A 26520-nucleotide genomic window follows, 5' to 3' on the forward strand; every position below is an offset into this window, starting at 1 on the left:
TGCTTCCGTAACGTGATTATTCCTTTTTATCTGCCATACATTCCGAAGTGTTTTGTTTTTAGCAGTAGCCGTTTAAGTGGAAGATCTAATGTGGAAGAAAGTAAGGTCCACATGGATCATGCCATTTGACACTATCTGGCTTCAGAAGAAACGTTCTAACCCAGGGGTTCTCAACGCCAAGATGCCCAACAGGTCAGGTTTTAAGGCTATCCCAGCTTCAGCACATGTGGCTCAATCAGTGGCTCAGTCTCTGACTGAAGCAGGGATCCACCTTAGCTGAAGCAGGGATATCCTGAAAACCTGACCTGTTGAGGGTTCTTAAGGACTGGAGTTGAGAACCCCTGGTATAGCCCATTGAAGTGAAGTGACCCGTATAGTGTCTTCTGGCATATCACTGTAGTAAATATAGAATATAGAACGGTGCACTAGCACTTTACATAACAATTGGTATAAAGACAATGTTTGCAAGTTTTACAATCCACATTGCTCTCTCTAAACCCCGCCCCCCAATATGTTTATATTCAAATTAAAAGTCCACCAAAGAAATGATATGTTAACGTAATCCCTTTAGACCAGCGTTTTCCAAACCTCTCCACGTGACCCACACCAGGTTTTGGGAATAACCAATGCACTTGCATCCAGGGAAGGCACTTTTTTTTTGCATACTAATAGAATGTTAGGTGGTTGTCTCAGAAACCTGGTGGGGCCGCGGGTCATGGGAGAGGTTTGGAAAACACTTCTTTAGACGGCGTTGGTCATGGAGGCGCTTATGATTTACATAGTTGCGGCGGTTGCTTGTTTTCTAGGGGGTGTTCGCAATCAGCAATGACCACGCAGTGAGGGGAGAATCCTCCCCTTGGGAGTAGGGAGACAGAGAGAGGTGGGATGGGGAGAGGGGAAGAGTGGATTGGGACGTGCTGGTGAGAGAGACAGGGAGGTGCTGGGGAGAGGGAAAGAGAGGTGCTGGCGAGATTGATTCGGTGAGAGAAAGGAATGATGGGAGGGAAAGTGCTGGGGACAAGGGATGGGGAGAGAGAAAGGAATGATGGGAGTGAGGGAGAGGTGATGGGGTTAGAGAAAGAAATAATGAGGGAGAGTTGCTGGGGGTACAGGGGATGGTGAGAGAGAAAGGAATGATGAGAGGAGGGGGAGGTGATTGGGGGGCAGGAGGGAGGGGTACCAGTTTTACTTTTTCCTTCCGCCGCTCTGATGGTGTGACCCGAGTCTTGCAATTGGATGTAAGAATTTTCCCCCAATCTATTCTGAATTTGATTGGCCTGTTTTAAGTGATTTTCATTTGGGTAATTGATTGGTCAGCTGGGGAAGGATGGCTTTCATTTCCTCTGGTAGCACTTTTTGTGTGATATCACTGTGTTTAACGAGTTTGCACAGGCTCTTCTGCCTTCATTTTTAGGCTCTTTGATAAAGACATGGTGGGCTAAGGATAATGAATATGTGATTGCATTTCTTAGGCCGTGCGTATAGTGCCCGCGACGGCGACGCGATGGATGATGTCACCTGTCGCCACCCGCGAAAGTTGAATTTCGCTTTGCAGCGACGTCGCTAGCGACTTGGCCATTGATTGGTTCAGAGGCTGTCACATGTGGCGACAGCCTCTGAAAAATCAAATTTGACAGGCTATCAAATTTTTGGTCGCTCCGTCGTGTCGCGCTTAGTATAAGCGCTTGCGACGGCGACAATGCATTTGTTTTGGAGCGACGTCGCCGGCACTATCAGCGCAGCCTTAGGGTCCTCTGAACGGGGAGGTGTTCGTCAAATGTGTCATCAATTTACAAAGAAACAAAAGTAGGCAAATCTTTTCTTTTAACATTGTTAGATTTGTTTAACAAGGACAAGATCGTAAAATTCTTTACAAAATGTGTTGTATTTTGGCTGGCTACGTGGGAGTGCACCTTTTTATCAGGGCCACAACATGGTCGTTTCTGCAGCAATATTGGTTTATGAATTTCGCTTTTAACAGTAGTACAGGTTGCATATAAGTTTTTGGTTCTATTCATTCCTGTTTGCCATTGGTCTATGCAGAGCTTGGCTTTAGTGACTTTAAATTCGGTGTATTTAAAAGTGCAGTTGTGCAACAAACGTCAGAATACACCAAATGGGTGTCGCGGTGGGTGCTTTCATTTGATTGCATATGTATCCCCGATGTAATACTTTAATGCAATGCGTTGTAGGGTCTGCAGTGCGTTGTAGGGTCTGCAGTGCATTGTAGGGTCTGCAGTGCGTTGCAGACGGATGGGGTTAATCAGATCTTGTCTGCTACAACATGCAATGAGTTGTAAAAGTCTGTATGTGCTCTGTGTTCTGACAGACGCAGCGATTAGGCCACTTATATGTTGCATCACTGCTTGCCTAATAACGTTTGGAGAATCGCAGAGCTGTGACTTTGATAAGGCTTCCTGACCGGCATTTTGTGCAAGGGACTGTCTCTCGGATGGTAAATGGACGAGTGGCTTGTTTTAACTGGTATAAAAAAAAAAAGAGGTATTGCAGAGCATAACAGGGAAGTCAGCACTGTCAGGGAAAGCACAGCTCCTGGGAATATAGCAGGCATATTATGGTGAGGCTGCAAATCATTCTTCTTACTTTTTCCTTGTCTCTTGTGCAGTTTTTAAGATGCTTTTGGCTCTGTTTTTACATTGCGGTTTCAGGAGCTCTTGAGCCTGATCTTGCTGATTTTTCTTACTCAAATAATAAGCTCTGCGGGGCAGGGGATTTTCTTTCCGTAATGCTTATTGCTTATCTTTAGCGTGTCTATCTCTGCATAGTATTCCCAGCACTGTACTTTTATCTTGTTCTCATTCTTATACTGCAAAATGTTGTGTTCCTAGTCAATGCTGCTTAAAAATAATAATAAAATACTGTTCTAGATCAGCGATGCTCAACTACAGTCCTCAAGACCAACCAACTGGTCAGGTTTTCAGTATATCCATGCTTCAGCACAGGTGGAGACGCTGATTAAGCCACCTGTGCTGAAGCTGGGATATCCTGAAAACCTGACCTGTTGGGGGGGGGGGAGGGGGGGAGGATCTTGAGGATTGGAGTTGAGCACCACTGTTCTAGATCACACACAGCTTTTCTTTACCCTTCTGTGCTGGAACACGTGGGTTCTCTAGTGTCTGTTCCATGAATGTCACTACCATATTCACTCTCGACCACAGAGGAGTGTCGGCTCCGTGCATCTACAACGTTTCTCCTTCTAGTAAAACACTCACCCCCCCTCCCCCCCGTTCCTTCTCTAGAAATCAATTGCTTCCTTCCTGTTCCCTTGCTGGTTAGGTTTTTTGCCCAAGAGTCCGAAAACCCAATAACTTGCTTCTCACAGCTTAAGTCGTGACAGATGCTTTCTAAATAATACATCACTTATTTTAAAAAGTACTTAAGTACAATGTGAATTTTAAGAGTTTAAGTGTATACATTTCCTAGTATTGTATTGTTGCTTTCGCAGAAGTATATTATTATATCCTTTCTATTGGAACAAAAACTAGTCCGCTCCGTACAACATCGGGAACCATACGTTTTGAGGGAAAGAAACGAGAAATGTTATTGTGAAATTCTGAGGAACCCCAACCCTCTAATAGCGCGTCTGAGATCTGATGCATTGTTAATTCGTCTTTATTTGGTACAATTTTCAAGTGACCTGAAAATTGGAGGGAACCCTCTAGGTTTAGAACACAACAGTTCCTAGGAACCCGTGTTGAAAAACACTGGTGTAGTAGAACAAGACAGACACAATTGGTCCTTCTTTTAAATAACTTCTCATTTAATCACATGGAGATACTTACTTGCCCATGTTCACACAGATTGAGCAGACGGGGCTACGGCCGCGTTTATAGTGACTGCGTGACCGAGCGCGCGACATCACATGCGCCTGCCACTCGCGCGAAACCTGCACTGAGGTCCGAGGCGACGGGGAGGTGTGGCCGTGATGTCACTAGAGCTGTTCGCCCTCATTGGCTGAACTGCGCACTTGACCCGCCTGTCGCGTGGCAAAGACAAAATTATTTGTCTTCTCCAGAATCACTCGCGCGGTGGTGCGTCATTGGTCATGCGGTGGCGCGCTCTATGGGTTGCCTCTATAAGAAGACGTTTGTTGTTCGCGCTGCGCAGGCACGTGCCGTTGCTTCCACAGACTAAGGCTGAACTAACAATATTGTGCATTCAACTCCATAACCACTACATGGCTCCTTCTACTATAACAAGGGTCATTCTTACACGGCTCCTTCTACTATAACAAGGGTCATTCTTACACGGCTCCTTCTCCTATAACAAGGGTCATTCTTACACGGCTCCTTCTACTATAACTAGGGTCATTCTTACACGGCTCCTTCTACTATAACAAGGGGCATTCTTACATGGCTCCTTCTACTATAACAAGGCTCATTCTTACACTGCTCCTTCTACTATAACAAGGGTCATTCTTACACTGCTCCTTCTACTATAACAAGGGTCATTCTTACACGGCTCCTTCTACTATAACAAGGGTCATTCTTACACGGCTCCTTCTACAATAACAAGGGTCATTCTTACACGGCTCCGTCTACTATAACAAGGGGCATTCTTACACTTCTCCTTCTACTATAACAAGGGTCATTCTTACATGGCTCCTTCTACAATAACAAGGGGCATTCTTACATGGCTCCTTCTACTATAACAAGGGTCATTCTTACACTGCTCCTTCTACTATAACAAGGGTCATTCTTACACTGCTCCTTCTACTATAACAAGGGTCATTCTTACACGGCTCCTTCTACTATAACAAGGGGCATTCTTACATGGCTCCTTCTACTATAACAAGGGTCATTCTTACACTGCTCCTTCTACTATAACAAGGGTCATTCTTACACTGCTCCTTCTACTATAACAAGGGTCATTCTTACACGGCTCCTTCTACTATAACAAGGGTAATTCTTACACGGCTCCTTCTACTATAACAAGGGGCATTCTTACACTGATCCTTCTACTATAACAAGGGGCATTCTTACATGGCTCCTTCTACTATAACAAGGGTCATTCTTACACTGCTCCTTCTACTATAACAAGGGTCATTCTTACACGGCTCCTTCTACTATAACAAGGGTAATTCTTACACGGCTCCTTCTACTATAACAAAGGGCATTCTTACACGGCTCCTTCTACTATAACAAGGGGCATTCTTACATGGCTCCTTCTGCTATAACAAGGGTCATTCTTACACTGCTCCTTCTACTATAACAAGGGTCATTCTTACACGGCTCCTTCTACTATAACAAGGGTCATTCTTACACTGCTCCTTCTACTATAACAAGGGGCATTCTTACACGGCTCCTTCTACTATAACAAGGGGCATTCTTACATGGCTCCTTCTACTATAACAAGGGTCATTCTTACACTGCTCCTTCTACTATAACAAGGGTCATTCTTACACTGCTCCTTCTACTATAACAAGGGTCATTCTTACACGGCTCCTTCTACTATAACAAGGGTAATTCTTACACGGCTCCTTCTACTATAACAAGGGGCATTCTTACACTGATCCTTCTACTATAACAAGGGGCATTCTTACATGGCTCCTTCTACTATAACAAGGGTCATTCTTACACTGCTCCTTCTACTATAACAAGGGTCATTCTTACACGGCTCCTTCTACTATAACAAGGGTCATTCTTACACTGCTCCTTCTACTATAACAAGGGTCATTCTTACACGGCTCCTTCTACTATAACAAAGGGCATTCTTACACGGCTCCTTCTACTATAACAAGGGGCATTCTTACATGGCTCCTTCTACTATAACAAGGGTCATTCTTACACTGCTCCTTCTACTATAACAAGGGTCATTCTTACACTGCTCCTTCTACTATAACAAGGGTCATTCTTACATGGCTCCTTCTACTATAACAAGGGTAATTCTTACACGGCTCCTTCTACTATAACAAGGGGCATTCTTACACTGATCCTTCTACTATAACAAGGGTCATTCTTACACGGCTCCTTCTACTATAACAAGGGTAATTCTTACACGGCTCCTTCTACTATAACAAGGGGCATTCTTACACTGATCCTTCTACTATAACAAGGGGCATTCTTACATGGCTCCTTCTACTATAACAAGGGTCATTCTTACACTGCTCCTTCTACTATAACAAGGGTCATTCTTACACGGCTCCTTCTACTATAACAAGGGTAATTCTTACACGGCTCCTTCTACTATAACAAGGGGCATTCTTACATGGCTCCTTCTACTATAACAAGGGTCATTCTTACACGGCTCCTTCTACTATAACAAGGGTCATTCTTACACTGCTCCTTCTACTATAACAAGGGTCATTCTTACACGGCTCCTTCTACTATAACAAGGGTCATTCTTACACTGCTCCTTCTACTATAACAAGGGGCATTCTTACACGGCTCCTTCTACTATAACAAGGGGCATTCTTACATGGCTCCTTCTACTATAACAAGGGTCATTCTTACACTGCTCCTTCTACTATAACAAGGGTCATTCTTACACTGCTCCTTCTACTATAACAAGGGTCATTCTTACACGGCTCCTTCTACTATAACAAGGGGCATTCTTACACTGATCCTTCTACTATAACAAGGGGCATTCTTACATGGCTCCTTCTACTATAACAAGGGTCATTCTTACACTGCTCCTTCTACTATAACAAGGGTCATTCTTACACGGCTCCTTCTACTATAACAAGGGTCATTCTTACACTGCTCCTTCTACTATAACAAGGGTCATTCTTACACTGCTCCTTCTACTATAACAAGGGGCATTCTTACATGGCTCCTTCTACTATAACAAGGGTCATTCTTACACTGCTCCTTCTACTATAACAAGGGTCATTCTTACACTGCTCCTTCTACTATAACAAGGGTCATTCTTACACGGCTCCTTCTACTATAACAAGGGTAATTCTTACACGGCTCCTTCTACTATAACAAGGGGCATTCTTACACTGATCCTTCTACTATAACAAGGGGTATTCTTACATGGCTCCTTCTACTATAACAAGGGTCATTCTTACACTGCTCCTTCTACTATAACAAGGGTCATTCTTACACTGCTCCTTCTACTATAACAAGGGTCATTCTTACACGGCTCCTTCTACTATAACAAGGGTAATTCTTACACGGTTCCTTCTACTATAACAAGGGGCATTCTTACACTGATCCTTCTACTATAACAAGGGGCATTCTTACACGGCTCCTTCTACTATAACAAGGGTCATTCTTACACTTCTCCTTCTACTATAACAAAGGTCATTCTTACACTGCTCCTTCTACTATAACAAGGGTCATTCTTACACGGCTCCTTCTACTATAAAAGGGTCATTCTTACTCTTCTCCTTCTACTATAACAAAGGTCATTCTTACACTGCTCCTTCTACTATAACAAAGGGCATTCTTACACGGCTCCTTCTACTATAACAAGGGGCATTCTTACACGGCTCCTTCTACTATAACAAGGGTCATTCTTACACTTCTCCTTCTACTATTACAAGGGGCATTCTTACACGGCTCCTTCTACTATAACAAGGGTCATTCTTACACGGCTCCTTCTACTATAACAAGGGTCATTCTTACACGGCTCCTTCTACTATAACTAGGGTCATTCTTACACGGCTCCTTCTACTATAACAAGGGTCATTCTTACACTGCTCCTTCTACTATAACAATGGTCATTCTTACACGGCTCCTTCTACTATAACAAGGGTCATTCTTACACTGCTCCTTCTACTATAACAATGGTCATTCTTACACGGCTCTTTCTACTATAACAAGGGTCATTCTTACACGGCTCCTTCTACTATAACAAGGGTCATTCTTACACGGCTCCTTCTACTATAACAAGGGTCATTCTTACACGGCTCTTTCTACTATAACAAGGGGCATTCTTACACGGCTCCTTCTACTATAACAAGGATCATTCTTACACGGCTCCTTCTACTATAACAAGGGGCATTCTTACACTGATCCTTCTACTATAACAAGGGTCATTCTTACATGGCTCCTTCTACAATAACAAGGGGCATTCTTACACTGCTCCTTCTACTATAACAAGGGTCATTCTTACACTGATCCTTCTACTATAACAAGGGGCATTCTTACACTTCTCCTTCTACTATAACAAGGGTCATTCTTACACGGCTCCTTCTCCTATAACAAGGGTCATTCTTACACTTCTCCTTCTACTATAACAAAGTTTTGAAGAAGAAAAAAAGGATTTACTCTGCACTGGCAAATGAAAACAGTATGGGCCAAGTTTACGAAGAAGTGCTACTCAATATAAAATACCTTCCTGGCTGGAAGCACTTTGGGGCCCATTCAAGTGATCGAGCAATAAAAAGACATATTTACGAAGTGTTTTTACTCCATAAGACACTTTCCAGCTTTGAAGACACCTAATTCACTAACCTAGTCTTGTGTCTTCACACTCCCATTCCATTTAGATGGTAATCTTCTCAGAGCAGGTATATTATTACATACTGGGGTTTTTTTGTATGTATTTTATGTCTTGTTCTTGTCCTTACCCCCACATTGTACTGTGCTGCGCAATTTGTTGGTGCCTTATAAATAAGACACCATCTACTTTATTGCAAGGGTGGGCAAATTCAGTGCTCAAGGTCACCAACAGATCAGGTTTTCAGGACATCCCTGCTTCAGCACAGGTGGCTCAATCAGTTGCTCAGTCCTTAGAGGACTAGAGTTGGTCAATCCTGTTCTATAGCTTGTCCACAGAGTTTGGGGAGAGGTGGACAACTTGGCAGGAAATTTGGTGTCTTACATTGGTGTCTTTGATACTTAAATCAACAATTCCACCTGCAATTTTTTTTAATTAATACATCTTCATAATTGGAAGCCGGGGGGCTCTGGTACTGATCCTCACTATCTTCAGTGCAGGGGACCCCCTTATTCCCCAAATAATTACCGGGGTATCACCCAACCCCCCTCTGTTTCCAAATATACAATGCATTTTATTTTTGCTGGGGGTGGAGGGGGAAGTTGCTTCTTTAATATAAATGGGAAACCTTTCACATAATACAGCATTGTTTCCAGGAAGCACTGTTCCAAGTTAGATCAGTGGATTTTGTTAGTTGCCAAAATGTAAAAGAAAAGTGCTGTAACGTCGAGAAATAGGAGACTTAACTATGGCAACGAGGCAATGTTTTTATTGTAACTATATGCAAAGAAATATACAGCTGTAACACTCCCGGGTTAGATTTGAGGAGATTCTTGATGTTAGTGTTCTGAATAATTGTCTGAACATTCTCGGTGACACAAAGAGCAGTTTATGTGTTATTTTTATATTAGATTTTTTTTTTTTTAGGAACTAATCTTTCCTGTTGATATTAGTATAGATAATATATAATTTGGTCATAATACTTCATAAAGATAAAAGCTCCTTTAAGTCGGGAAACGTGATGGTTACCTCGAACCGGAACAGACTTTTTTTTCCCTATGCTAACCTTATCACAGGCAGTTCTCGGTTATCCAACGGAATCCGTTCCGGAAAGTAGCGTTGGATAGTAAAAGTGTTGGAAAGCGAGTCCCATGTTAATCAGTGGCGGATAAGGCGTTTCTGTGTCGGAAAACGGCCCCATAGGATTTCATTGTGACGTGTCAGATACGCCTCCCGTTGTAAAGTGAAACGACGGATAGCGAGGACCGCCTGTGTATACAAAAATTACGTCCGCACTACATCTCATTAGAATATGATCACATTATCCTCCGATAACGCAATACATTGTTATGTACAGTTCGGCGTTACTCTGAAATAGGTCTTTTGCTGGACTGGAGAGAGAGGAGAGCTACAAAACCCTGGGAAAAAACACTGTTCTTTAAATCGTGCCTACGTGTGGCGTTACATAGATTCAGACTATGCAGAAGTCGTATTTCAGGGTTTTCGATGGGAGGAATTCTTTAAGTTTGGTTGTGAATTCAAATTGTTATTTATGTCCCTACGTTAACCTTAATGGACAGGATAGAAGATGACGTGATAACCTCATTTGCATATCATTTATAGATCTCATTATTACTAATGTCCATTAGCGTTAACGTTATGTTTGCAGGGGAAAATGGCTTCATGTTACGTTTTTATCTTGGCGGATACAGCTTCACTGTAACCTGAAGCTTCGTGCATCTACTGCAGCTCTAAGGCTGCGTCCATACTGGTTCCGATCGCTCGCGCCAAATCCAAGCCAATGGAGGCCAATGCGCATGTGCATAGTGCGCGCACGTGAGCGGCGAGGCGACCAATACGTGGAGAGACACAATTGTTTGTCTTTGCCGCGCACCGGCCAGGTCACGTGCTCGGTTCAGCCATTGTTGGCGCCCTTGCCACGCCCCCCATTGCGCAAACCTGCAGGCCCCGGATCTCGGCAAGCACAGGCGCACGTTATGGCACGTGCTTGGCCGCGTGCTTATACTATGTCCGAGGTCTAGGTCTGCTTTGTGCCTCTTTTATTAACATTTTCAAGCCGGTGGTAATGCCAATTGTGGTGACAGTCCGTACAGTACGTAATCTTACACTCACCCAGGTAAACTTGGACTTGTTTCTTCTATGGATCTTATTCAATATACTCCAATAAAGTAGCTTTGACATTGCAAAACTATTTTACTTTACTTCTTCCCCCCCCCCCCCTCCCATATCTGTGGTTATTTTTGACTGCTAGAGTGACCAACGTGTTAATTACACCTTTTTATTGTGTTTTTATGATTTGTATTTGCTTACTAATAAGTTATTGAGTTTTATTATTCTATGGATTGGTGGCCCTACCTATTAGCCATGGTTTCTAAGCCCTCTAAAGTGAGATTCACGAACCTCCGCTATGTGTTATCACACTGCAATCCCGTCTTGATTGCCATTGACTTGAATGGCAGTTAATGCGGAATTGCATAGGGGCGGGGGGTGTTATGGGGGGAGTTGTCCCATTGTGGGAGGTTAAGCCTCCCAGGGACAAGTGAAGGTTATGAAGGCATGCATTATGCATGACGTTTTGACTAGGGGGTTAATATATTGTTCAAATTATGCATATGTAATTTTTATTTTCAGTTGCAGCAGTTTGCTATTGGGGCCAATTAGATTTTCTATATGGCGAACACCATTTACATAGCTGAATCGGCTATATTACCACCCTGGACTAGGTGGAAATAAATTGCAGTCTGGAGGGCAGTGATTGCCCTATTACTGCTCTTTGGATCATTTATCGAAACATATTTATTTACATACTAATTTGCATTCAACCGTAGACACATTTGCAGAATGTATCTCTGCTGCTTTGGCAGCCTCTTCACCCTTTATTGAGTAAGGTGAATAGGGCTTTGGCACTTTGTTCCAACATTTTAGTAAAAACAAATTGCAGAAACACACTCTTAACAGTCATCATTTTTAATATAGAAATTGACCTTTTGCATATTGGTAGTTTGGTACATACACTTTTTTGGCTAACCAGACTTCTTCAGACTTGGTGGATTCTTCCAAAAATTCTATTTCTCGTATATCACAACAGTAATATCTCAGTATATGCGGCCTGGGAATATATATATATATATATATATATATATATATATATATATATATATATATCTCGCCGTTGTAGCATTAACTGCAGTCTTTGAGTACTGAGGAAAAAGCGATCAAATGTTCTTTTTGACAGGACACATTCTATTTAAAAAAAGGAAGGTTTCCTATTTTGATATGACAAATTCTGAAGAATAGGTGTGTTTAATGAGTTGTTCTATAGAAATATCAAAAACTTCCAAGTCAGGAAGTGCGTTTTTGCCAAAATTTCACTTAATGGGTTTTACCTCTACACCGACGATGTATGTATGTATGTATGTCTTTATTTATAAAGCGCCATTAATTTACATAGCGCTTCACAGTAGTAATAGACATGACAATCATATAAATAACAAATAACTAATAATAACACATCATGGGAATAAGTGTATCAGACATAAAAGTAAAATTTTGGAAGAGGAGTCCCTGCTCCGAAGAGCTTACAATCTTATTGGTAGAGAGAACGTACAGAGACAGTAGGAGGGCATTCTGGTATGTGCGTCTGCAGGGGGCCAAGCTTTATGTACGTGTATAGTACAGTATTAGCCAGAGTGCTACTCATGCTTCTTTAAACAAGTTGTCTTAAGGTGGGCCTTAAGGTGGATAGAGTGGGTGTTAGTCGGGTATTGAAGGGAAGGGCATTCCAGAGCTGTGGGGAAGTCAGTGAGAAAGGTTTAAGGCAGGAGAGGGCTTTAGATACAAAAGGGGTAGAGAGAAGACGTCCTTCAACAGAACGCAAGAGTCGGGATGGTGTTTAGCGAGAAATTAGTGCTGAGATGTAAGGAGGGGCAGAAGAGTGTAAATGGGGAAGAAATTGCTAATATCCTGGGACCTGGGATGCCCCCAGAGCTAAATGAAGCATGGTTCAGCCCCCAGGGCTCTGGCTCAGATGTGGTTAACAATTTGTTTTCTAGCAGATCAGCTGTTCTCTTTCTGTGCCGTTTGTTATATAAAAATAATATTGATATTAAAATGATTTAGAATAAATGTGAGCAAATCATCCATTGCCAGAATTTCGAGCTACGAGCTGTATGACATTACGTTTTGATTTCCCATTGCAGAGCTGACTTGGCGGGTGTTCAGTAAAGGCTAAATTAGGTCGCTTCAACATCCAGTTGTTCAACAGACATTGAGCACTTGATGTCTGTAGCAGGAGCACAGTGGAGGAATGACAATGTTAATTCTTAAACCATTGCTGCTGCTTCCCATAAAAGCAGTGGTATAAGTAAAGGTGCAGTTCCCCCAATATCACTTTTGAAAATGAAGTTAGTGTGATGCACTGTGAAGCAGATTACTCCATTATTTAAAAAGGCCCAAAGCCTGCAGTAGAGTGTTCACATGGCAACTCCTGCTGTTTTATTTCTCCTTTCTCCACTCCACCAGGCAGCACAGACCTGTTCTTATCAGGAAAAAAAACAAACGATTTATCCTAATCTTCTCAGATAGGGTTCTTTAATTATCAATTAGTGAGATTAACCCATTTTAAATTAGGTTTTTGGGCTAATTTAAAAAATAAATCAAATACAGTTTACTCCCCCTATCAACCCCCCTCCCCCCATCACTGTTTTTCTACAGAGGTGAAAACAGACGCCATATTGTGAAGAAAATACACATGCCGGGTGCTCCTTCCAGCTGTATTTGTGCTTCCTGCTGCTATTCTGGAGTGCTACCACCCCCTTGGCCTGATTACTACTGACTAGGGTGCACTTAAAAAGGTGCCTTGTGGAGTCTTCCTATAGAGAGCGTTCTCATATTTCCAAACCGTCTCAGTACTGCAGTTTCCGAGTGCATTGAATGCTGTGTGAGGGGTGCACCCAGGTGTCTTTCATTGAATAGAAACTTCACCTTTTGTTATTGTTGATGTAGAGGAGGCCGTATTTACATGAAGAAAAAAATCTCCCTTTTCTGTTACAATAACAAATATATTTTAAGATTATATCTAAACAGCGTGGTCGCCATGTTTAAACGTGTTTATGCTCTCATGCAGTGAAGCACAGTCCAACTACTTTTTGACGGCCCCCATTTTTAAAGTGGCAATCCAAGCGGGCAAATTTGTTTGCGTTTTTTCTTTTTTTGTTTAACATAGGATAGAAGCATGGGGTCTCCAGCGCTGAACCCCATTAATTTCAGCTCCAGGGACTCCCTGCTTCTGTAGATACATACCTCCATAGTAGGTACCTGTAGCCGCTCTGCTCGGCTAGCAGGGATAGTGTAATGGCCGCCTTTCAGAGCTCCCGCTCCCTGCTGGCCAATAGGAAGCAGTGACGTTATCCGTTGCGGCTTCCTATTGGCCCACGTGCCGCAGGATCTTTTAAAAGTAGAGAGATACCGGCACCCCCTACGGAGGAAAGTATCCCCGGAAGCAGGGGGTCCCCGGAACAGAAATTAATCAGCTTTAGCTCCGGAGACCCCCTGCTCCAATCCTATGTTTCAAAAAAAAAAAAAAAATAACGCAAACTTATTTGACTGCCAGAATTGCTCCTTTTTAAGTGCCTTACTGATACTGTTAAAGGGTTTGGGTTTCATCAGGGTCTGGGAATTTAAATCAAATGGAAATGGCCAGTGGAATGATACTTTCCTGCAAGCTTTTTTTTTTTAACTTCTGGAAAAAACTAAATGTTACATTTAAAAAGTGAGCCGAAATAATTAGAAAAACAACCAGTATGTTTGTGTTATTTCTAATGAGAGGCTGGGTTCTTTTCGTCTCATGTAACCATCGTGCGTGTTTGCTCAGATGCCTTGTGCTATAATATGTGAAATGGAAGATTTGCTGATTCCATCTCTGTTACTATCTTCTGTTAATCCGCCTTAAAACAAAATCAGAACTTTTTCAAAGCTGCTGCATCTGCACCCTGCGTTTTTGGGTTTGCTAATACACAGCAGATGTGCTGATTATTTATGGCACGTTTTACTGCGAGTGTTGGTTGACAGATTATTGGTGTACCCTAAATATATTGCTTTGCATATAAAAATGCATGATGTGTTCTATTAACTCCTTCATTGCTTGCGGTCCATGAATTCTTTCACCTCCAGCAGTAAACAAAAGAAAGTTATTTTTGTTTAATGTGTATATATAGTGCACAGTACAAATTCCACAAGATGCGTGAAAAGAGTTAGATCCTGCCTTACTGGAGATTATATGGGTTATTCATTAAATTGCAATAGTGCCAATCGGGGCACTATCGCACGGAAACTTCCATGTGATAGTGTCTCGATCAGCAATATTGCAGTATAATGAACAATCTTACTTGAACCTACGAGATCAGGAGTGGCCAACTCCAGTCCTCAAGGGCCACAAACAGGCCAGGTATTCAGGATATCTCGGCTTGAGCACAGATGGCTCAATCAGTGGCTCAGTCGAAGACAGCCACTGATTGAGCCACCTGTGCTGAAGCAGGGATATCTTCAAAACCTGATCTGTTGGTGGCCCTTGAGGACTGGAGTTGGCCACTCCTGATCTCCTAGGTTAAAGTAAGGCCTGGGACCCGGTGCGCCCGGCGGAGGCGCGGGCGACCACACGCGAGTTCCCCACCAGCAGGGGAATCCTCCGGAGCCGGTCCCGGTCCCCCCTGGCTGCACAGCTTACTACACGCTGTGGCGCGTCAGCCGCTATGGGATACAAGAGAATGGTGATCCCTAGCGTTGACGCGTCACGTGGTGTGGCTGTGAGCCAATGGGGAGGGGAGGCTTCAGGAGGAGGAGAGGCTTCGGGGAGCGGGGATGAGTGTGGAGTGAAAGCAGCGTGAGTGCCTGTCTGTGTGTATGTGTGTGTGCCTGTCTGTGTGTGTGTCTGAGTGCGTGCGTGCCTGTCTGTGTGTGTGTATGTGTGTGCCTGAGTGCGTGAGTGCCTGCCTCTGTCTGTGTGTGTGTGTGTGTGTGTATGAGTGCCTGCGTGTGTGTGTGCCTGTCTGTGTGTATGTGTGTGTGTGTGTGTTGCTTTACTTACCTTCAATCAGCAGCCCGAGCCGTGGAGGGGGGGGAGGAAGAGAGTAGCGGGTCCCTACGCTCAAGCCACGCCCTCCCTCCCGCTCAAGCCTCCCACTCCAGCCCAGCTCCGGCTCCCGCTCCCTACAGACCGCATATCGCGGTCTGTGTATGTCAGCGCCCCGCCTGTATGCAGTGCGGGCGTGCTGACTCTGGGAGCGGGGCCTTAGCCTTAGATTGTTCATTATACTGCAATAGTGCTTAACTACCCCTGCAGTAGATGATTATAAACTAATTAGATTGTATCTCTCATTACAGCTTTGAAAACAGTGATGTCACAGAACTGACCACATTCTTCACAGTAAGTCTTCTGATTGCAGCTTTTCTGATTTTGAGATGCGAGTCATTTGGAGAAGCACCACAATAAGGCTGAGTCCCCGCTGGCGCTGAGCGCGCTCATTGCGGGTAGTTGAGCGCACGGGAAAGTATAATTTTTTCGTTTATCTGAGTGCGTGTGTGCCTGCGCACGAGCGCGCGCACACAGTGTGAGCGGGGACTTATATAGATATATGTATGTAAGTAACCGCCGCAAGCGCCGCCCACTCAGCACTAGCGGGGACGCAGCCTTATACTGCGCAAGTGATGTAGCCCATTAAGGAATAAAGAATGCACAAGTAAAATCTCTAGAGCTGGCTCTTCAACTAGCTTTGCAAATGGGCCGGATTTGAAAAGATTTAGGAGCAGAATGGCCACAAGCTTATTGTAATTGAATACAAGTAAAATGTTTAAATCTAATAATTTTTTAAGCATTTATAGCATTTGTACTATATACATTGATTTAAATTACAAGCGAGTTTCAGCATGACAAACTGCACTGAGGCCCAAATCCACAACAGGGTGCTAAGCTTTAGCTCGTTTGAATTGGAATAAAGTGATGCTAAAGCTTCACACCCTTTTGTGGATGTGAGCCGTACATGCTTAGCAACTGCTATAGAATTACGAGGGACAGAAATCCCAAGGGCCACACCACGCATTTAACGTGACATTAAGCTCCGTTAATGCTAACGTGGTATTCAGTAATGTCAGTAATGTTAACTCAGGTTAACATTACGTTAGAATTATAGCGTTCATATTAATGGTCGCTAGTAAACCTAATGTGCAACTTACATGCTAATTGGCAGTTATAAGCACACCCTATGCCAGGGGTGGGCTGCTCCAGTCCTCAAGGGTCACCAAGAGGCCAGGTTTTCAAGATATCCCAACTTCAGCACAGGTGGCCCAGTCTTTGACGATTTCAGTTGTGGGAATACCTTGCGGTTTCATTCCCGGGGCCACTGCTTTTTAATTTGTTTATTAGTGAGACTTGATGTTGGCATAGAGCAGTGTTTCCCAACTCCAGTCCTCAGGGAACCCCAACAGGTCAGGCCTTAAGGATATCCCTGCTCCAGCGCAGGTGGCTCAGTCAAAATGACTGAGCCACTGATTGACCCACCTGTGCTGGAGCAGGGATATCCTTAAGACCTGCCCTGTTGGGGTTCCCTGAGGACTGGAGTTGAGAAACACTGGCATAGAGAGTCACGTTTTCATTTTTACTGATGGAGCAAAGTATGTCAGGGAGTAAAAGCAGCGGGATGTATTTTCTCTACAGATTTGGGTAAACTAGAAGCTTGGGCAGGTAAATGTTAGATGAGGTTTAATACAGATAACTGTAAGATTTTGCATTTGGGAAGCAAGAATAATCATGCTACATAGAAATTATCTTGGACTAATTAGGTCAATCCTTGATGGGAAAAGTATTTAGGAGTGCTTGTAGATGGGAGAGCAATAGTGCCCAGTGTCAGGCAGTTGATGTAAAGGCTAATAGGAAATTAGTATGCAAATAATGGTTTATGGCTGGCAGAATAGTGTTTCAACTGTATAATTCCTTACGAAGACCACACCTTTAATACGGAGTATAGTTCTGGGCACCGCTCCATAAATTAGACATTATGGAGCTGGAAAAGTGCAATGAAAAAACACTAAATTAGTAAAGGGGATAGATGGTCTGACCTTATGAGGAAAGGCAATTCAAATTAGGTTGTTTATTTTAGAAAAGAGGCGTCTAACTGGGGATGTGAGGGCAATTTCATAATAATGATAACTTTAATAATAACTTATTTCACATAGTGCTTTTTTCCCAATGGGATTCAAAGCACTTCACAATTACAATATTGTGCGCGGTAAGCAGTATTGTACATAGGACATTTACAGACACAGGCCCTGCCCAGATGAGTTTACAATCTATGTTTTTGGTGCCTGAGGCACAGGGAGATAGTGACTTGCCTAAGGATGCAAGGAGCGGACTCCGGGATTTGAACCAGGCTCCCATGTTTCAAACTCAGTGTTGTTATCAAAGTCCGCGCCTTTACTCACTGAGCCCCTCCTTACAACTATATTCAAGGTCAATATAAGGAACTTTTGGGGGAACTGACACAGGTTCATCCCTTGAGTTTGATTTCACCATCAGCAAAGGAAATTGTTCCTTACAGTGATGAGTTAAAATTTGGAATTGTATTACTGATGGAGACTGTAACAGTAGATACAATAGATAGATTGACAAGCATTCGCTTACTGTGGTGGCAGGAAAGGGGTTCATTACTACCACCCTCCCCCAGAGGCACCTACACCCATCACTCGCCCCCACCTCAGCAATCCTATATAAGAATGACTAGCCTACTAGCCAAAGGGGGCTAATCGAACTATAGGGCATTGGATAAAATAAATAATACCAGTATTGAAAAATAAATACAAGCCCATACATATAGAAAGCATTATAATGTGTTATATATAGCCCTATCATCTTCAGGGTCTAGGACCGACAGGAAATGATTCACATAGATTTAATCCAAAAGTCAGATGCCCAACCATAAAAAATATTTTGAACCCGATGGCCTAAATCCGTTTTGATTTAAGCCACGGCTCCTCACTTGCTCGTTGAGTAATTACTCTTTCGATATTTGTAGACCAGTGGTTCCCAAACTTTTTCCGCTCAAGGCTCCTCAAGGCGATCAGGATTTTTCAGTGGCACCCAAAGTAAAAACAAAGTTGTATATACATACCTAACAGTTGCAGTGCGCAGTTGGTGTCTCTCTCAGACACACACTCTCTCTGACACACTCACACTCACACTCTCACACACACACACACACACTCACACACTCACACACTCACTCACACACACTCTCACTCTCTCACAGACACTCTCTCACAGACACTCTCTCACAGACACTCTCTCTCACAGACACACAAAAAAATTACCCCCACACCCCCAATACATTTAAAAATTACCCCCACACCCCCAATACATTTAAAAATTACCCCCACACCCCCAATACATTTAAAAATTACCCCACACCCCCAATACATTGAAAAAATTACCCCCACACCCCCAATACATTTAAAAATTACCCCACACCCCCAATACATTAAAAAAAATTACCCCACACCCCCCAATACATTTAAAAATTACCCCACACACCCCAATACATTTAAAAATTACCCTCCTTGGGGATGATGGTCAGGCCGGTGGCTTGCGGGGGGGGACGGTGGGGGATGATGGTCAGGCCGGTGGCTTGCGGGGGGGACGGTGGGGGACGGCGGCATGCCGGTGTTGGGCAGACGGCCCTGTGCTGCATGGGATGGCGGCAGCGTGGGGTGGCTGAACGGCCCGGTCCCTGCACGGGGGGAGGGGAGGGAGGGTCAGTGCTGCGGGGGCCTGTGCCACGTTGGGGGAGGGCAGGTGTGCTGCGGGGGGAGGGTGATGGTACACCGATGCTGCCGGGGGGGTGGCGGTTTTGGCCGGGGCGTGGGGTGTTAGTGCTGCTGGGAGACATCTGTCTCCCGGTGCTGCTCCTCCAGCGCACGCAGGGAGAGCCGGCGCCGGGTTCAGCGTTTATTTATTTATTTTTAATTTACTGCTTGTTTCCCGCTGCTGGCGGTCCTGATCGCGGCGCCCCTCTAGCCAAGCAACGATGCACCAGGGCGCCGCGGCGCACAGTTTGGGAACCACTGGTGTAGACAATAAAAAATCTTTTCACAGAGCTTCTCCCTTTGGTAGTTGAACTTGAGGGTGGGAAAGTAACAAAGTTGTCAAGTAAGTGGGGTGTGGTTTGCAAAATTAAAGCGTTTGGTTCATTCAAATATTAGAAAAGATAGGATTCTCCTAAAAAGACCTCTGAATCGGAGGGGTTGACACTTCATTCTACTCATTTACTTTCCCTGCTCCACCATCTACAAATGAGTCTTTCTGAGCAGCACCGGACAGTACTTATTCTGTGGATAGGTGCATCTAGATTCACGCTGCCTGTCCTTTTTAGATCTGTTTTTTTTTTCCTGCTAAGTATAATCTTTAAGGAACCAGTGGTGTATAGCTGTGTATAGCATGTCCCATATACTTAGAAACGTACTCCTTTCATAACATTTTATGTTTTTGTCAGTAACTCCCTAGGACATACTGTAACATCTGGTAATTAAAGTATAGGAAAAATTCCAAACCGTGCCTAGTCACTGAAATGTACATCAAACGTTGCAATCCGTGAGACTTTGATGTTCTGCTGATCATATTCGTGTATTTGTGCACAGAAGTATGTGTTGCGTAATCTGGGGAAAGCAACGAAGTCTTAAAATTAAAACAGATCGATTAAAAGACCCAAATTCTCATTTGCTGCTCTCGCAAGTCTGCCCTGCAAAATGTATTTTAGGCCTTGTATGGCGTTTAATGGAGCTAAACTGTTCTACTCTGTGACTGCCAAACCCCATAAGACCAGGTGTGTGCAACTCCAGTCCTCAAGAGCCACCAACAGGTCAGGTTTTCAGAATACCCTGCTTCAGCACAGGTGGCTCAATCAGTGGCTAAGTTGACTGAGTCACTGATTGAGCCACCTGTGCTGAAGCAGGGATATCCTGAAAACCTGCCCTGTTTGTGGCCCTTGAGGACTGGAGTTGCCCAACCCAGCCTTAAGGTATAACCACGAATCTGCCAAGAGCTGATGTAAGCTTGGTCAGCTAAGGTAAATGGATGCCACGTTTGTCTAATGCAGGAATATACTGCTAAAACCCAGCATCTCATTGCTTAGCACCACAATTCCTTACATCCTGCTTTGGTTTGTGGAGTTGTACATATTATAAAACCTTTTTTTGTATTATTTTGTCGTTTGAACACATTAAAATGATTAAAAATATATATTTAACATGAAAGGTTTGAAATCTTTCCATATTATGCAATATACGTATTAATAATCTATATTCAGATACATCACCCACTGGAGCTATAACCTGCAGTAATAATGCAGTGTTGTATAAACGAATGTACTGTAGGACTGGATATGTCACATAGTCAGTGTTTATAAATAATATTTTGGCAGTTGTCATATACACAAACTGTATTAAGTACACCGTGTTTCTAAATAATTTGCTTGCCCTTTAGATATTCTTCAGTGTTTTTGCTTTGCTCCGTTTGCTTCTTGTATGTGGATTTGTGCCAGCTCAGTTTCTCTTTCCATGGTAAGCAGAAAAAGAGCCATCACAAGTCAGGCATGCACCTCTTCAAACGCAAAATATATCATGGGGAGTGGTGAAGCTGCATTTAAAAAAAAAACAAAAAAAACCCTCTGAATTACATTTTTCATGTATTATAATGTAACAAGCATTTTTTTGTTTCTATAGCAACCATTTACAAAGTTCTGAAACAGGCCTCTTTGAGCCCTGCCACCTCTAGCAGTGCACCAATTGTATCTAGTGACTGCCTGGTCACATGATCTTCCCCACAGAACTTGGCATCTTTGGTCCTCTTCTGCTGCACTGACGGCCATTTAGTGAACCCCCGAGCCAAATCTTCGCCGACCGATCGGCAACTTTGCTAATTACTTATCATTGTGTGAATTGTATGGACGCACATATATTAAAGGGAAAAAATAAGAAATTAAAACGGCAGCTTTGACTGCTGCTTTAAGAGAGATCAGTTACTTTTATAGGAGGAACACAGGCAGGCAAGACTTTGTAGGAGGGAAAAAACAATACCAGGGTAACTCATTTTGGACCCTGCTGACCTCGAATCTGTCCCTCACTTCTCTGTAGATTGCCTCTTGGTAAAATACCTCATAAACCTTGAGACTGAGAAGCATTGGAACTATGTTTACATTATTTTTTTCGCTCTATAATAAACAATGATAATAGTTGCCATCCCAGATAGACTTGCCACGTTCACAAGGATCTCACACTGGAAATCAAAGCCAGGTTCAGGCCACGGACATTACCACAAACTGTTCCTTCTATTCACTTTTCATGAGAAACAAAAAAAATATGAAACTTCCCCTGTATACTTGAATACTATTAGAACTGTCTTTTAAACTTAATCATGAAAACTCCACTGAATACACAGACCTCTGCTGTGTGATATATTGTGTCTATCTTTGCTGGACTAACTCCTGCCGTTGTAAATAACAGAGGTTTTGGTGTTGTCCTTTTTTTGGTTAAAGCAGCAGTCCAAGCTGCCGTTTTTTACATTTCATTTAATTAAAAAATATTCCCCTTTAATATGTGCATCAATACAATCCACACAATGATAAGTAATTAACTAAGTTGCTGATCGATCCGTTCTCCTGTAATCGCTTGGCGAAGATTTGGCTCGGGGGTTCACTAAATGGCTGTCCGTGCAGCAAAAGAGGACCAAAGAGGCAAAGTTCTGTGGGGAAGATAACGTGACCAGGCAGTCACTAGATACAATTGGTGCACTGCTAGAGAGAGGGCAGGGTTCAAAAAGGGGTGTGCCAGAGCCTGTTTCAGAAGAGGAAGGGGGTGTGACTTTGTAAATGGTTGCTATAGAAACCAAAAATGCTTGTTACATTATAATATATTAAAAATGTAATTTAGAGTTGTTTTTGAAGAAAAAAAATGCTACAAGTATTTTCACATAGTACAGAACAGATTTATTAAAAAAAACACGTAGGATATTGCTTATTTTGCAGCTTTAAGGAACCCTTAGTGAAATTCGGAGGACCCCCAACCATCTCTAATAGCAACTCTGTGATCGGATGCATCGTAAATTCTTCTGTATTTGATACAATTTTTTGAAATGACCAGAAGATATCAGAACCCTTTAGGGATTCCCGGGGAACCCATGGGTTCCTAGGAACCCTGGCTGAAAAGCACTGGGTTAGATGATTGGAGACAGCAGTGGAAGGCCACAGGTGTAATTATTATATGGATTCCTTGGTAATGTAGATGTAGGCCTCTGTTTTTAGATAGATCATTTTAGCTGTATAATCTTTGTTAAAGCAATACCACATATTCAGAAAAATGCTGTCCAAAACAAGTAATGAAAAATATAACCGTATATCCAAAGTAGATGCAAACTGTAGGTTTTTTTTTTTAAAACAAGGAAAATTAATACTTTTGGAAAAAATAAAAAAAAAGTTTGCCCATACATTCTGATTTCGTATTTTCACCAGTCTCACATTCAACAAACATTCCTTGAGAAACCGTGTAACATCTGCATTGTTACTATATGAAAATGTTTAAAAAGAAATACAAATTAGTCTCTAAGCGTAGATCTGTAAGCTACATTTACAATGATCTGTTTACTTAATTCAACACTAGATATTGCAGTACTAATACTATATATTATAGATTGTTCATCATTTTCGGGGGAAGTGTGGTTGGCCTTGTGTTATAAAAACGCAATAACTGTATCAACAATCTCACCAGTGTTTAATATTCAAAAGTCAAAATTGTAGCAGAAAGAGAAACTAGATACTACAAAATGTTCCCTAGGAAGGTATGTCTGTGTTGCTTGAAGACGAGAGTATTTACATATCACATGGATTAAAATCAAATAACAATGGCTTTCATAACAAAAGCTAATACAGTATTGTATTGTGTTCTAATGCCGTAGAACAGGGGTGCTCAACTCCGATCCTCAAGACCCCTCCCAAAGCAGGTTAGGATTTCAGGATATTCCTGCTTCAGCACAGGTGGCTTAGTCGAAGACTGAGCCACTGATTGAGCCACCTGTGCTGAAGCAGGGATATCCTGAAAACCTGACCGGTTGGTGGCCATGGTGGCCACCAGGGAACAGAATTGTGCATCTTACAGCTTGGAAGAGTACTTCAACAGAATGCTTAGAGGAAGTAACCCACCTGGAAATGGCTATTGGCAGAATTAGGTGACAATGCATGGTTTAATTTCTAAGCCATATATGACCACTTTTTAAAATGATAAATTAAAGAGCAAGCTATATTATGAGATAATTGGCAATATCAAATTTCCCTCATCTGGTTAGTATGGGTTAACGAGCATCTTATTATCTAAGATTGCTTTAAATATATTAAGTTAGTCCAAAAACATTGTGTTACTTACTTGTGACTGCATAACGTTTGATTCATGTTGATTATGTAGTAGCTCTCACCATCAGCACGATCAAGCCTTTCCGAGTGGCGTGCAAAGTCATTTTTACTTTGAATTAATGAATCATATACTGTACTTTGCTTATCTTGCAATTTTAAGAGCTGGGATTAAGTGATCCATTAAAATCAATGTACAAATGCCCATTTGATTTTGAAAGGCCGTAGTCACAGATTTGTAACCGCAGAGCTGTGCCTAATAATTCTGTATCAGGAGATTAAATCTTTTCAAATATTGCAAGAAGAAAAAAATAGCTTGCCTTTCACACTGTAACTTGGGTCTCACAGCATTGTTGACAGATCTTGAGATAAAAATAGCAGGTCTTGAACAAGCATAATTTTTAATTTCCGACTTTATCAAGTAGCATGAAACCATGGGATCATAATGATCACTTTGCTAATGTAAAAATAAATGCTGATCTTGTAATTATTATGGCAGGGGCCTTTTATTTAAAGTTGCAGTCCCACATAACGATAAATTGAAGGACCGTGGAATGTTCAAAATGATAAAACTGATTGATTAGTACGTTTAGAAAATAATACTCTAAGGTGGTTATTTATTAGGCTCCGTTTCGGGTTAACGCACCTGACCCGACGTTAACATCCATTGACTTGAATGGGTGTTACCGCCTGATTGGGTGCGGTAACCCATGACAGACCTTAATGAGTCAGGTATATAATAAATATATCTGATGCTTGGACTGCAGCTTGTTGATGCCGCACTAGCTGTAGCAATGAGTGCATTATTGCACTGTTATTAAGGAGTAAGAATGCACACTGCTTAACACACATAAAAGGCTGTACTATGATGCTTTAATATTGTTCTTCTAATTTATTTGTAAGTCATGGTGTGCTTGAGCACTGATCTCATAATGCATCTCCCCTTTTGTGGCTTAGAAATCCCATATGGTCTAATATGGTAGAACTCACGCCTAATACCAGAAAGGTGTAAATATGATAGTCTTGCAGAGGTCATCACGTTTGCTTTCTCATCTTTTTTGCTTCATTGATGTGTTGCATGATATCCAATCTCCAAAGTCTCTGAGACTTTCCCCCCTGTTATGTTAAATCTTGCACTGAATTATTTAGATGCTGAAGGCTCTGTAGTGTGGAAAATCCTCACTGCCAATGAGTTCATGTGCACACATTATGAACATTTATTACGCACGTTTTTTGTTTTGTGTGTTTTTTTTTTATTCATACAATGAGTACACCAGTGGTTTGGTTTCCAGCCTTTTTTTGGTTAAGGAACCCCCAACCATCTCTAATAGCAACTCTGTGATCAGATGCATTGTAAATTCTTCTGTATTTGATACAATTTTCAAATGACCAGAAAATTGCAGGGAACCCTTTAGGGGTGCCCGGGGAACCCAAGGGTCCCTAGGAACCCTGGGTGAAAAACACTGGAGTACACAAAGCATGCTGATCATATTGGTGGGGAAGGAGCGAGTTCCTTTGGGCAAAGTCCTGCCCCGTGCAGTGACATTATCATAAAGCTAGAGAAAGTCAAATCCATTACAAGCTTCAGTTTAGCATGTTTACAAACTAAATTCTAAAAGGGTTTACCATTTGTTTTATACTGTACTTATAGGTATCATTTTTGTGTCTTACAAAGTGATGTCAGGTACCAAAATATAACGCTTTCGATGTTGCTACCATTGGTTCTAGGAGGCCATGCATTTGAACCCTTTTAGTGACTGGATGTCACTGCCGCGGATATTTCAGCTCTAGGGCCAAGTAATAGCTATAACGCAGATCACAGGGCCGTGACCCTGTGCCTGTGCCAGGAACAGAGGACGAAGTCCTCATCTCCCATTCTGATCACAGCGGTGCCTCTCAGAGTCACAGCCCACAAAATGCTGTAGTGTCCATTGAACATTAGAAGGGCCATCAGAGGTCCAGCCTTAGACACGTTCACTGCTGGTCGTGAGCGCTGCAAGGGTTAAACAGTCTTTCACCAGTGCCAAGCTAGTCCAGGGTACAATACAGAGGAAGGAGCTCCCAGTGTCCCCTATGTGGTCTCTTCTCTCCCACCTGGAGAGTACCTACAATTCATTTACTTCACATGGTAATATAGATTCGGTTGAAAAAACACGTCAGTCAAGTTCTACCTTTGTTAATTTTTAATTGGGTGGGTTAATCATATTTACAGTTGTAAATATTTAATTACACCGCTTACTACCAGAGAAGATGAAAATGAGATATATTTATCTTAATTTCAGTGTATCCTGGGGTCTGTTACATAGCTAAAGGTACACACACAGAAAGCAGTTACAGACACGGCTAATTTAGTACACGGCAATAGTCATTTCATGTTCTAGAGCAGGAGTGGCCAACCCCATTCCTCAAGGGCCGCCAACAGGTTAGCGTTTAAGGATATCACTGCTTCAGCACAGGTGGTTCAATCAGTTGACTGAGCCACTTGTGCTGAAGCAGGGATATCCTTAAAACCTGACCTGTTATTGGCCCTTGAGGACTGGAGTTGGCCACCCCTGTTCTAGAGTAAACAATGAACTTGAAAGCGTCACAAACTATCCCAAAAGCAAGAGTTTTAGGATGCGAATGAGGAGCAGACGGCCTCTTGGTTAGG

The 26520-nt window shown here is 42.6% G+C and overlaps 1 protein-coding gene and 1 long non-coding RNA gene across 27 annotated transcripts in view; one reads left to right on the forward strand and one right to left on the reverse strand.

The window, feature by feature from the left end:
- Window positions 1-26520, forward strand: part of BAZ2B (bromodomain adjacent to zinc finger domain 2B) — a 167532-nt gene that overhangs the window by 24164 nt on the left and 116848 nt on the right. For 23 of the 25 annotated variants that reach the window (XM_075609279.1, XM_075609278.1, XM_075609297.1 and 20 more), the window contains exon 2: window positions 15811-15853. The exons of the other annotated variants lie outside the window; for them this stretch is intronic. The gene's annotated coding sequence lies outside the window, so the exon portion shown is untranslated. The remainder of the gene's footprint in view (window positions 1-15810; window positions 15854-26520) is intronic. 25 annotated transcript variants of the gene reach the window in all.
- Window positions 26370-26520, reverse strand: part of LOC142499647 (uncharacterized) — a 9159-nt gene continuing 9008 nt past the window's right edge. For both annotated transcript variants that reach the window (XR_012802706.1, XR_012802707.1), the window contains one exon: window positions 26370-26520. This exon is cut by the window's right edge and continues 2258 nt beyond it. This is a non-coding gene — a long non-coding RNA (uncharacterized LOC142499647).

This window comes from Ascaphus truei, chromosome 7 (genome assembly GCF_040206685.1).
Source record: "Ascaphus truei isolate aAscTru1 chromosome 7, aAscTru1.hap1, whole genome shotgun sequence".
NCBI lineage: Eukaryota > Metazoa > Chordata > Amphibia > Anura > Ascaphidae > Ascaphus > Ascaphus truei.